The 9,069-nt window shown below is 40.2% G+C and overlaps 1 non-coding gene across 1 annotated transcript; it reads right to left on the bottom strand.

Moving 5' to 3' along the window:
* Positions 1–8,694: 8,694 nt before the first annotated feature.
* LOC122903666 lies at positions 8,695–8,857 on the bottom strand. The gene has a single exon (XR_006383977.1). It is a non-coding gene; the product is annotated as a U1 spliceosomal RNA (small nuclear RNA).
* Between the last annotated feature and the right edge of the window lie 212 nt (positions 8,858–9,069).

Raw genomic sequence — 9,069 nt, 5'->3', positions numbered from 1 at the left:
CAATTAATTAACATGTAATGTATTACTAATTTCAGAGGTAGAGTTCAGTGATTCATCAGTCTTCTATAACACCCAGTGCTCATTACATCACATGCCCTCCTTAATGTCTATCACCCAGTTACCCCATCCCTCTACACCCCTTCCTTCCAGCAACCCTCAGTTTATTTCCTGTGATTAAGGGTCTCTTATGGTTTGCCTCCCTCACTATACTTTTTACACACAGCTCTCAGTGTCTCTCCTAAAACTGACCCATCAAAAAGGTACTCATTCCCTCAATTTCCTAATTTTATTTTATTTTTTTTAAAGATTTTATTTATTTATTTGACAGAGAGAGATCACAGGTAGGCAGAGAAGCAGGCAGAGAGAGAGGGGGAAGCAAGCTCCCTGCTGAGCAAAGAACCCGATGTGGGGCTCGATCCCAGGACCCTGAGACCATGACCTGAGCTGAAGGCAGCGGCTTAACCCACTGAGCCACCCAGGTGCCCCAATTTCCTAATTTTAAATGTGCGTTGAATGGTAGAAATTTGAATGCCAATTGAAAGACACAGAAGTAGACTGGGCAGAAGCTGTGAGTTGGAAAGCTCACCTTTGGGTCTCAGTCTCTGCTATTGCTGGGTGACTTTCTTAGTTGACTATGACATTTAACTTCTTGGTTTTGTCTTCTGTTCTGGTTAAGAATGAGCAGTAGATTAAAAATTTACAGGGGCGCCTGGGTGGCTCAGTTGGTTAAGCCTCTGGCTTTGGCTCAGATCAGGATCCTGAAGTTCTGGGGTCCAGCTTTGCTTAGTCACAGGCTCCCTGCTCAGCGAGGAGCCTGCTTCTCCTTCTCCCTCGGTCCCTCCCACACTCTCTCAAATAAATAAAATCTTTTAAAATTTTTTGGAAAATGCTTAGAAAAGTTTAAAATGTTATAGAGAAGAATTATTATGCATGGGTATAAGGACAGGACTGCTTATAGATGGTTTATGGATTTAAAAAAAGTCAGTGCAGCTCCTAGTTTAAATGCATTTTCCCAGATTATCTGCTGTATGAGAATCCCAAATGAGAATGTTAGAATAGCAGCTCAGATGCTACCTGCTTGTTGAAATCTGTCTTGATCTAAGGTAACCAATGTGCTTATAATTCTATACCATATATTTTTATAACTATTGAGGATAGAAGCTATGAATCCATGTAGTAGGTATGTATGTATTCATGTATGTACTTCCATGTATGTACTTCTTTAACTCGTACAAATCACCTAATAATACTTTATTTCTCTGCACATGTGAGATTAAGACATGCTATCTCCTATCCATTGTTAAAACAAAATGACACCGAGACTACTCAGATTCTATAATTGTTTAAGATAATACAGTAAGAGAGCAAAACTGTGGTTCCATTTTGGTCTGCAAGTTTTAAAATTCTTTATATAATGGCTCCATCTTCTGGTCAATGAAATAAAAAGTTTCCAGACTCCAAAATGTAGTTAGGTTTCAGTCTCTGGTTATACTAGTTAGTTATAGTTAAGTAGTTAAATAGTTCAACTATATTTGTTTAAATAGTTAAACTAGTTTAGGTATGAGTCAGGAAAGAATGAGGTGACTTTTTATTCAAAAAGGTTTTATAAACTTCATGAATTTCTTTCTTGTGAATCGTACTTACTTTTTTTTTTTACTTTTTAAACTTACTAATTTATTTATCCAGTTATTATTTTTTTCACTTCATTTTATTTTTTTCAGTGTTCCAAAATTCATTGTTTATGCACGACACCCAGTGCTCCATGCAATATGTGCCCTCCTTAATACCCACCACCAGGTTCACCTGACCCCCTACCCACCCTCCCCTCCAAAACTGTTTCTCAGAGACCACAGTCTCTCGTGGTTTGCTTTCCCCTCTGATTTCCCCCAACTCACTTCTCCTCTCTGTCTCCCAATGTCTTCCATGTTATTTCTTATGCTCCACAAGTAAGTGAAATCATATGATAATTGATTCTCTCTGCTTGACTTATTTTACTCAGCATAATCTCCTCCAGTACCATCCATGTTGATACAAAAGTGGTATTCATGCTTTCTGATGGAGTCCATCCATTGTGTATATGGACCATATCTTCTATATCCATTCATCTGTTGAAGGGCATCTTGGTTCCTTCCACAATTTGGTGACTATGGCCATTGCTGCTATGAACATTGGGGTACAGATGGCCCTTCTTTTCACTACATCAGTATCTTTGGGGTAAATACCCAGTAGTGCAATTGCAGAGTCATAGGGTAGCATTATTTTTAATTTCTTAAGGAATCTCTGCACTGTTTTCCAAGGTGGCTACCCCAACTTGCATTCCCACCAAGAGTGTTGAGACGGTTCCCCTTTCTCCACATCCTCTCTAATACTTGTTGTTTACTGTCTTGTTAATTTTGGCCATTCTGACTGGTTTAAGGTAGTATCTTTTATTTTTAATTTTTAAATTTTTTATAAACATATTTTTATCCCCGGGGGTACAGGTCTGTGAATCGCCAGGTTTACACACTTCACAGCACTCACCAAAGCACATACCCTCCCCAATGTCCATAACCCCACCCCCTTCTCCCAACCCCCCTCCCCCCAGCAACCCTCAGTTTGTTTTGTGAGATTAAGAGTCACTTATGGTTTGTCTCCCTCCCTATCCCATCTTGTTTCATGGATTCTTCTCCTACCCACTTAAGCCCCCATGTAGCATCACCACTTCCTCATATCAGGGAGATCATATGATAGTTGTCTTTCTCCGCTTGACTTATTTCGCTAAGCATGATACGCTCTAGTTCCATCCACGTTGTCGCAAATGGCAAGATTTCATTTCTTTTGATGGCTGCATAGTATTCCATTGTGTATATATACCACATCTTCTTTATCCATTCATCTGTTGATGGACATCTAGATTCTTTCCATAGTTTGGCTATTGTGGACATTGCTGCTATAAACATTTGGGTGCACGTGCCCCTTTGGATCACTACGTTTGTATCTTTAGGGTAAATTCCCAGTAGTGCGATTGCTGGGTCATAGGGCAGTTCTATTTTCAACATTTTGAGGAACCTACAAGTGGAGGTTTTCCAGAGTGGTTGCACCAGCTTGCATTCCCACCAACAGTGTAGGAGGGTTCCCCTTTCTCTGCATCCTCGCCAGCATCTGTCATTTCCTGACTTGTTGATTTTAGCCATTCTGACTGGTGTGAGGTGATATCTCATTGTGGTTCTGATTTGTATTTCCCTGATGCCGAGTGATATGGAGCACTTTTTCATGTGTCTGTTGGCCATCTGGATGTCTTCTTTGCAGAAACGTCTGTTCATGTCCTCTGCCCATTTCTTGATTGGATTATTTGTTCTTTGGGTGTTGAGTTTGCTAAGTTCTTTATAGATTTTGGACACTAGTCCTTTATCTGATATGTCGTTTGCAAATATCTTCTCCCATTCTGTCAGTTGTCTTTTGGTTTTGTTAACTGTTTCCTTTGCTGTGCAAAAACTTTTGATCTTGATGAAATCCCAATAGTTCATTTTTGCCCTTGCTTCCCTTGCCTTTGGCGATGTTCCTAGGAAGATGTTGCTGCGGCTGAGGTCGAAGAGGTTGCTGCCTGTGTTCTCCTCAAGGATTTTGATGGATTCCTTTCTCACATATAGGTCCTTCATCCATTTTGAGTCTATTTTCGTGTGTGGTGTAAGGAAATGGTCCAATTTCATTTTTCTGCATGTGGCTGTCCAATTTTCCCAACACCATTTATTGAAGAGGCAGTCTTTTTCCCATTGGACATTCTTTCCTGCTTTGTCAAAGATTAGTTGACCATAGAGTTGAGGGTCTATTTCTGGGCTCTCTATTCTATTCCATTGATCTATGTGTCTGTTTTTGTGCCAATACCATGCTGTCTTGATGATGACAGCTTTGTAATAGAGCTTGAAGTCCGGAATTGTGATGTCACCAACTTTAGCTTTCTTTTTCAATATCCCTTTGGCTATTCGAGGTCTTTTCTGGTTCCATATAAATTTTAGGATTATTTGTTCCATTTCTTTGAAAAAGATGGATGGTACTTTGATAGGAATTGCATTAAATGTGTAGATTGCTTTAGGTAGCATAGACATTTTCACAATATTTATTCTTCCAATCCAGGAGCATGGGACATTTTTCCATTTCTTTGTGTCTTCCTCAATTTCTTTCATGAGTACTTTATAGTTTTCTGAGTATAGATTCTTAGGCTCTTTGGTTAGGTTTATTCCTAGGTATCTTATGGTTTGGGGTGCAATTGTAAATGGGATTGACTCCTTAATTTCTCTTTCTTCTGTCTTGTTGTTGGTGTAGAGAAATGCAACTGATTTCTGTGCATTGATTTTATATCCTGACACTTTACTGAATTCCTGTACAATTTCTAGCAGTTTTGGAGTGGAGTCTTTTGGGTTTTCCACATATAGTATCATATCATCTGCCAAGAGTGATAGTTTGACTTCTTCTTTGCCGATTTGGATGCCTTTAATTTCCTTTTGTTGTCTGATTGCTGAGGCTAGGACTTCTAGTACTATGTTGAATAGCAGTGGTGATAATGGACATCCCTGCCGTGTTCCTGACCTTAGCAGAAAAGCTTTCAGTTTTTCCCCATTGAGAATGATATTTGTGGTGGGTTTTTCATAGATGGCTTTGATGATATTGAGGTATGTGCCCTCTATCCCTACACTTTGAAGAGTTTTGATCAGGAAGGGATGCTGTAATTTGTCAAATGCTTTTTCAGCATCTATTGAGAGTATCATATGGTTCTTGTTCTTTCTTTTATTGATGTGTTGTATCACATTGACTGATTTGCGGATGTTGAACCAACCTTGCAGCCCTGGGATAAATCCCACTTGGTCGTGGTGAATAATCCTTTTAATGTACTGTTGAATCCTATTGGCTAGTATTTTGGTGAGAATTTTCGCATCTGTGTTCATCAAGGATATTGGTCTGTAGTTCTCTTTTTTGATGGGATCCTTGTCTGGTTTTGGGATCAAGGTGATGCTGGCCTCATAAAATGAGCTTGGAAGTTTTCCTTCCATTTCTATTTTTTGGAAGAGTTTCAGGAGAATAGGAATTAGTTCTTCTTTAAATGTTTGGTAGAATTCCCCCAGGAAGCCGTCTGGCCCTGGGCTTTTGTTTGTTTGGAGATTTTTAATGACTGTTTCAATCTCCTTACTGGTTATGGGTCTGTTCAGGCTTTCTATTTCTTCCTGGTTCAATTTTGGTAGTTTATTTGTTTCTAGGCATGCATTCATTTCTTACAGATTGTCAAATTTGTTGGCGTAGAGTTGCTCATAGTATGTTCTTATAATAGTTCGTATTTCTTTGGTGTTAGTTGTGATCTCTCCTCTTTCATTCATGATTTTATTTATTTGGGTTATTTCTCTTTTCTTTTTGATAAGTCTGGCCAGGGGTTTATCAATTTTATTAATTCTTTCACAGAACCAGCTCCTAGTTTCGTTGATTTGTTCTATTGTATTTTTGGTTTCTATTTCATTGATTTCTGCTCTGATCTTTATGATTTCTCTTCTCCTGCTGGGCTTAGGGTTTCTTTCTTGTTCTTTCTCCAGCTCCTTTAGGTGTAGGGTTAGGTTGTGTACCTGAGACCTTTCTTGTTTCTTGATAAAGGCTTGTACCGCTATATATTTTCCTCTCAGGACTGCCTTTGTTGTGTCCCACAGATTTTGAACTGTTGTGTTTTCATTATCATTTGTTTCCATGATTTTTTTCAATTCTTCTTTAATTTCCCGGTTGACCCATTCATTTTTTAGAAGGATGCTGTTTAGTCTCCATGTATTTGGGTTCTTACCAAACTTCCTTTTGTGGTTGATTTCTAGTTTCAGAGCATTGTGGTCTGAAAATATTCAGGGAATGATCCCAATCTTTTGATACCGGTTGAGTCCTGATTTAGGACTGAGGATGTGATCTATTCTGGAGAATGTTCCATGTGCACTAGAGAAGAATGTATATTCTGTTGCTTTGGGATGAAATGTTCTGAATATATCTGTGATGTCCATCTGGTCCAGTGTGTCATTTAAGGCCTTTATTTCCTTGTTGATCTTTTGCTTGTATGATCTGTCCATTTCAGTGAGGGGAGTGTTAAAGTCCCCTACTATTATTGTATTATTGTTGATGTGTTTCTTTGATTTTGTTATTAATGGGTTTATATAGTTGGCTGCTCCCATGTTGGGGGCATAGACATTGAAAATTGTTAGATCTTCTTGTTGGACAGACCCTTTGAGTATGATACAGTGTCCTTCCTCATCTCTTATTATAGTCTTTGGCTTAAAATCTAATTGATCTGGTATAAGGATTGCCACTCCTGCTTTCTTCTGATGTTCATTAGCATGGTAAATTCTTTTCCACCCCCTCACTTTAGATCTGGAGGTGTCTTCGGGCTTAAAATGAGTTTCTTGGAGGCAACATATAGATGGGTTTTGTTTTTTTATCCATTCTGATACCCTGTGTCTTTTGATTGGGGCATTTAGCCCATTAACATTCAGGGTAACTATTGAGAGATATGAATTTAGTGCCATTGTATTGCCTGTAAGGTGACTGTTACAGTATATTGTCTCTGTTCCTTTCTGATCTACCACTTGTAGGTTCTCTCTTTGCTTAGAGGACCCCTTTCAATATTTCCTGTAGAGCTGGTTTGGTGTTTGCAAATTCTTTCCGTTTTTGTTCGTCCTGGAAGCTTTTAATCTCTCCTTCTATTTTCAATGATAGCCTAGCTGGATATAGGATTCTTGGCTGCATGTTTTTCCAGTTAGTGCTCTGAAAATATCATGCCAGCTCTTTCTGGCCTGCCAGGTCTCTGTGGATAAGTCAGCTGCCAATCTAATACTTTTACCATTGTATGTTACAGACTTCTTTTCCCGGGCTGCTTTCAAGATTTTCTCTTTGTCACTAAGACTTGTAAATTTTACTATTAGGTGACGGGGTGTGGGCCTATTCTTATTGATTTTGAGGGGCGTTCTCTGAACCTCCTGAATTTTGATGCTTGTTCCCTTTGCCATATTGGGGAAATTCTCCCCAATAATTCTCTCCAGTATACCTTCTGCTCCCCTCTCTCTTTCTTCTTCTTCTGGAATCCCAGTTATTCTAATGTTGTTTCGTCTTATGGTGTCACTTATCTCTCGAATTCTCCCCTCGTGGTCCAGTAGCTGTTTGTCCCTCTTTTGTTCAGCTTCTTTATTCTCTGTCATTTGGTCTTCTATATCGCTAATTCTTTCTTCTGCCTCATTTATCCTCGCAGTGAGAGCCTCCATTTTTGATTGCACCTCATTAATAGCTTTTTTAATTTCAACTTGGTTAGATTTTAGTTCTTTTATTTCTCCAGAAAGGGTTTTTATATCTCCTGAGAGGGTTTCTCTAATATCTTCCATGCCTTTTTCGAGCCTGGCTAGAACCTTGAGAATTGTCATTCTGAACTCTAGATCTGACATATTACCAATGTCTGTATTGATTAGGTCCCTAGCCTTCAGTACTGCCTCTTGCTCTTTTTTTTTGTGGTGAATTTTTCTGCCTTGTCATTTTGTCCAGATAAGAGTATATGAAGGAGCAAGTAAAATATTAAAAGGGTGGCAACAACCCCAGGAAAATACACTTTAACCAAATCAGAAGAGATTCCAAATAGTGAGGGGGGAGAAAGGGGATAAAAAGAGGTTCAAAAAGAAAGAAAGGAAAAAAAAAGAATTAAATACAGAAAATGAATAAAGAAAAGTATAAAAAAGAAAAAATATATATATTGGATAAACTAGTTAAAAAACTTTAGAAAAGAAAAAAGGGTAAAAGTTAAAAAAATTTTTTTTAGCAGAAGAGGAGAAAAAAAAATGAAAAAGAAAGAAATTAAATTAACTATAAGACTAAAAAAATCACAGGGAGAAAGCCATAAGTTCCGTGCTTTGCTTTCTCCTCCTCTGGAATTCTGCTGCTCTCCTTGGTATTGAAACTGCACTCCTTGGTAGGTGAACTTAGTCTTGGCTGGATTTCTTGTTGATCTTCTGGGGGAGGGGCCTGGTGTAGTGATTCTCAAGTGTCTTTGCCCCAGGCGGAATTGCACCGCCCTTACCAGGGAGGTAATCCGCTTGGGTTTGCTTTCAGGAGCTTTTGTTCCCTGAGCGCTTTCCGTAGAGTTCCGGAGGACGGGAATACAAATGGCGGCCTCCTGGTCTCCGGCCCGGAGAAGCCGAGAGCCCGGGGCCCCACTCCTCAGTGCGCCCTTAGAGAACAGTGCCCAGTAACTCCCGTCTGACTGACCTCCAGCCGCGCTCCGAGCTCACCAAGCCTGCGACCGGTTCAAGGTAACCCCGAGCTGCGAGCTTACTGTCGGCTCTCTCTCTGTAGCCAGCTTTCCCGTTCCAATATCCGCAAGCTCTGCAACACTCAGACACCCCCGATACTTCTGTGACCCTGCGGGATCTGAGGCCACACTGACCCCCACGTGGTCTTCGCCCCGGTTTAGCCTTTGGAGCGATGTCCCTCAGTGGAACAGACTTTTAAAAGTCCTGATTTTGTGCTCCGTTGCTCCGCCACTTGCCGGGAGCCGGTCCCTCCCCCCGGGGTCTATCTTCCTGTCGCTTTGGAGTCACTTCTCCGCCAGTCCTACCTTTCAGAAAGTGGTTGTTTTTCTGTTTCTAGAATTGCTGTTCTTCTCTTCGATCTGCTGATGGATTGCAGGTGTTTGCAATCTTTTTTTTTTTTTTTCAGGGGAAGCGCGAACGCAGTCCCCCACTACCACAAATTATGCAGTCGAGTTTCCCACATTTCGGGAAATCGCAGGGGTCAGCACATCCGGAGTGCAATGGATAAGCCTCGCCCTGGGAAAACCACCTTCATGATCATAGTATCTCCCCTGCCAGGTAAGTATGCAATCTTTAGATAAGCTATCTAGCTGATCTCCTGCTAGCTGAAGTAGTCTTAGCCTGCTACTTCTCCGCCATCTTGACTCCTCCCCTGTAAGGTAGTATCTTAATGTGGTTTTGATTTGAATCTCCCTGACGGCCATGATGATGAACATTTTTTCATATGTCTGTTAGTCATTTGTATGTCTTCTTTGGAGAAGTATCTGTTCATGTCTTC

The sequence above is a fragment of the Neovison vison genome, chromosome 3, assembly GCF_020171115.1.
Source record: "Neovison vison isolate M4711 chromosome 3, ASM_NN_V1, whole genome shotgun sequence".
In the NCBI taxonomy this organism is placed as follows: Eukaryota; Metazoa; Chordata; class Mammalia; order Carnivora; family Mustelidae; genus Neogale; species Neogale vison.
The sequence above is the reverse complement of the archived record's forward strand: the minus strand, read 5'-3'. Positions and strand labels throughout refer to the sequence as shown.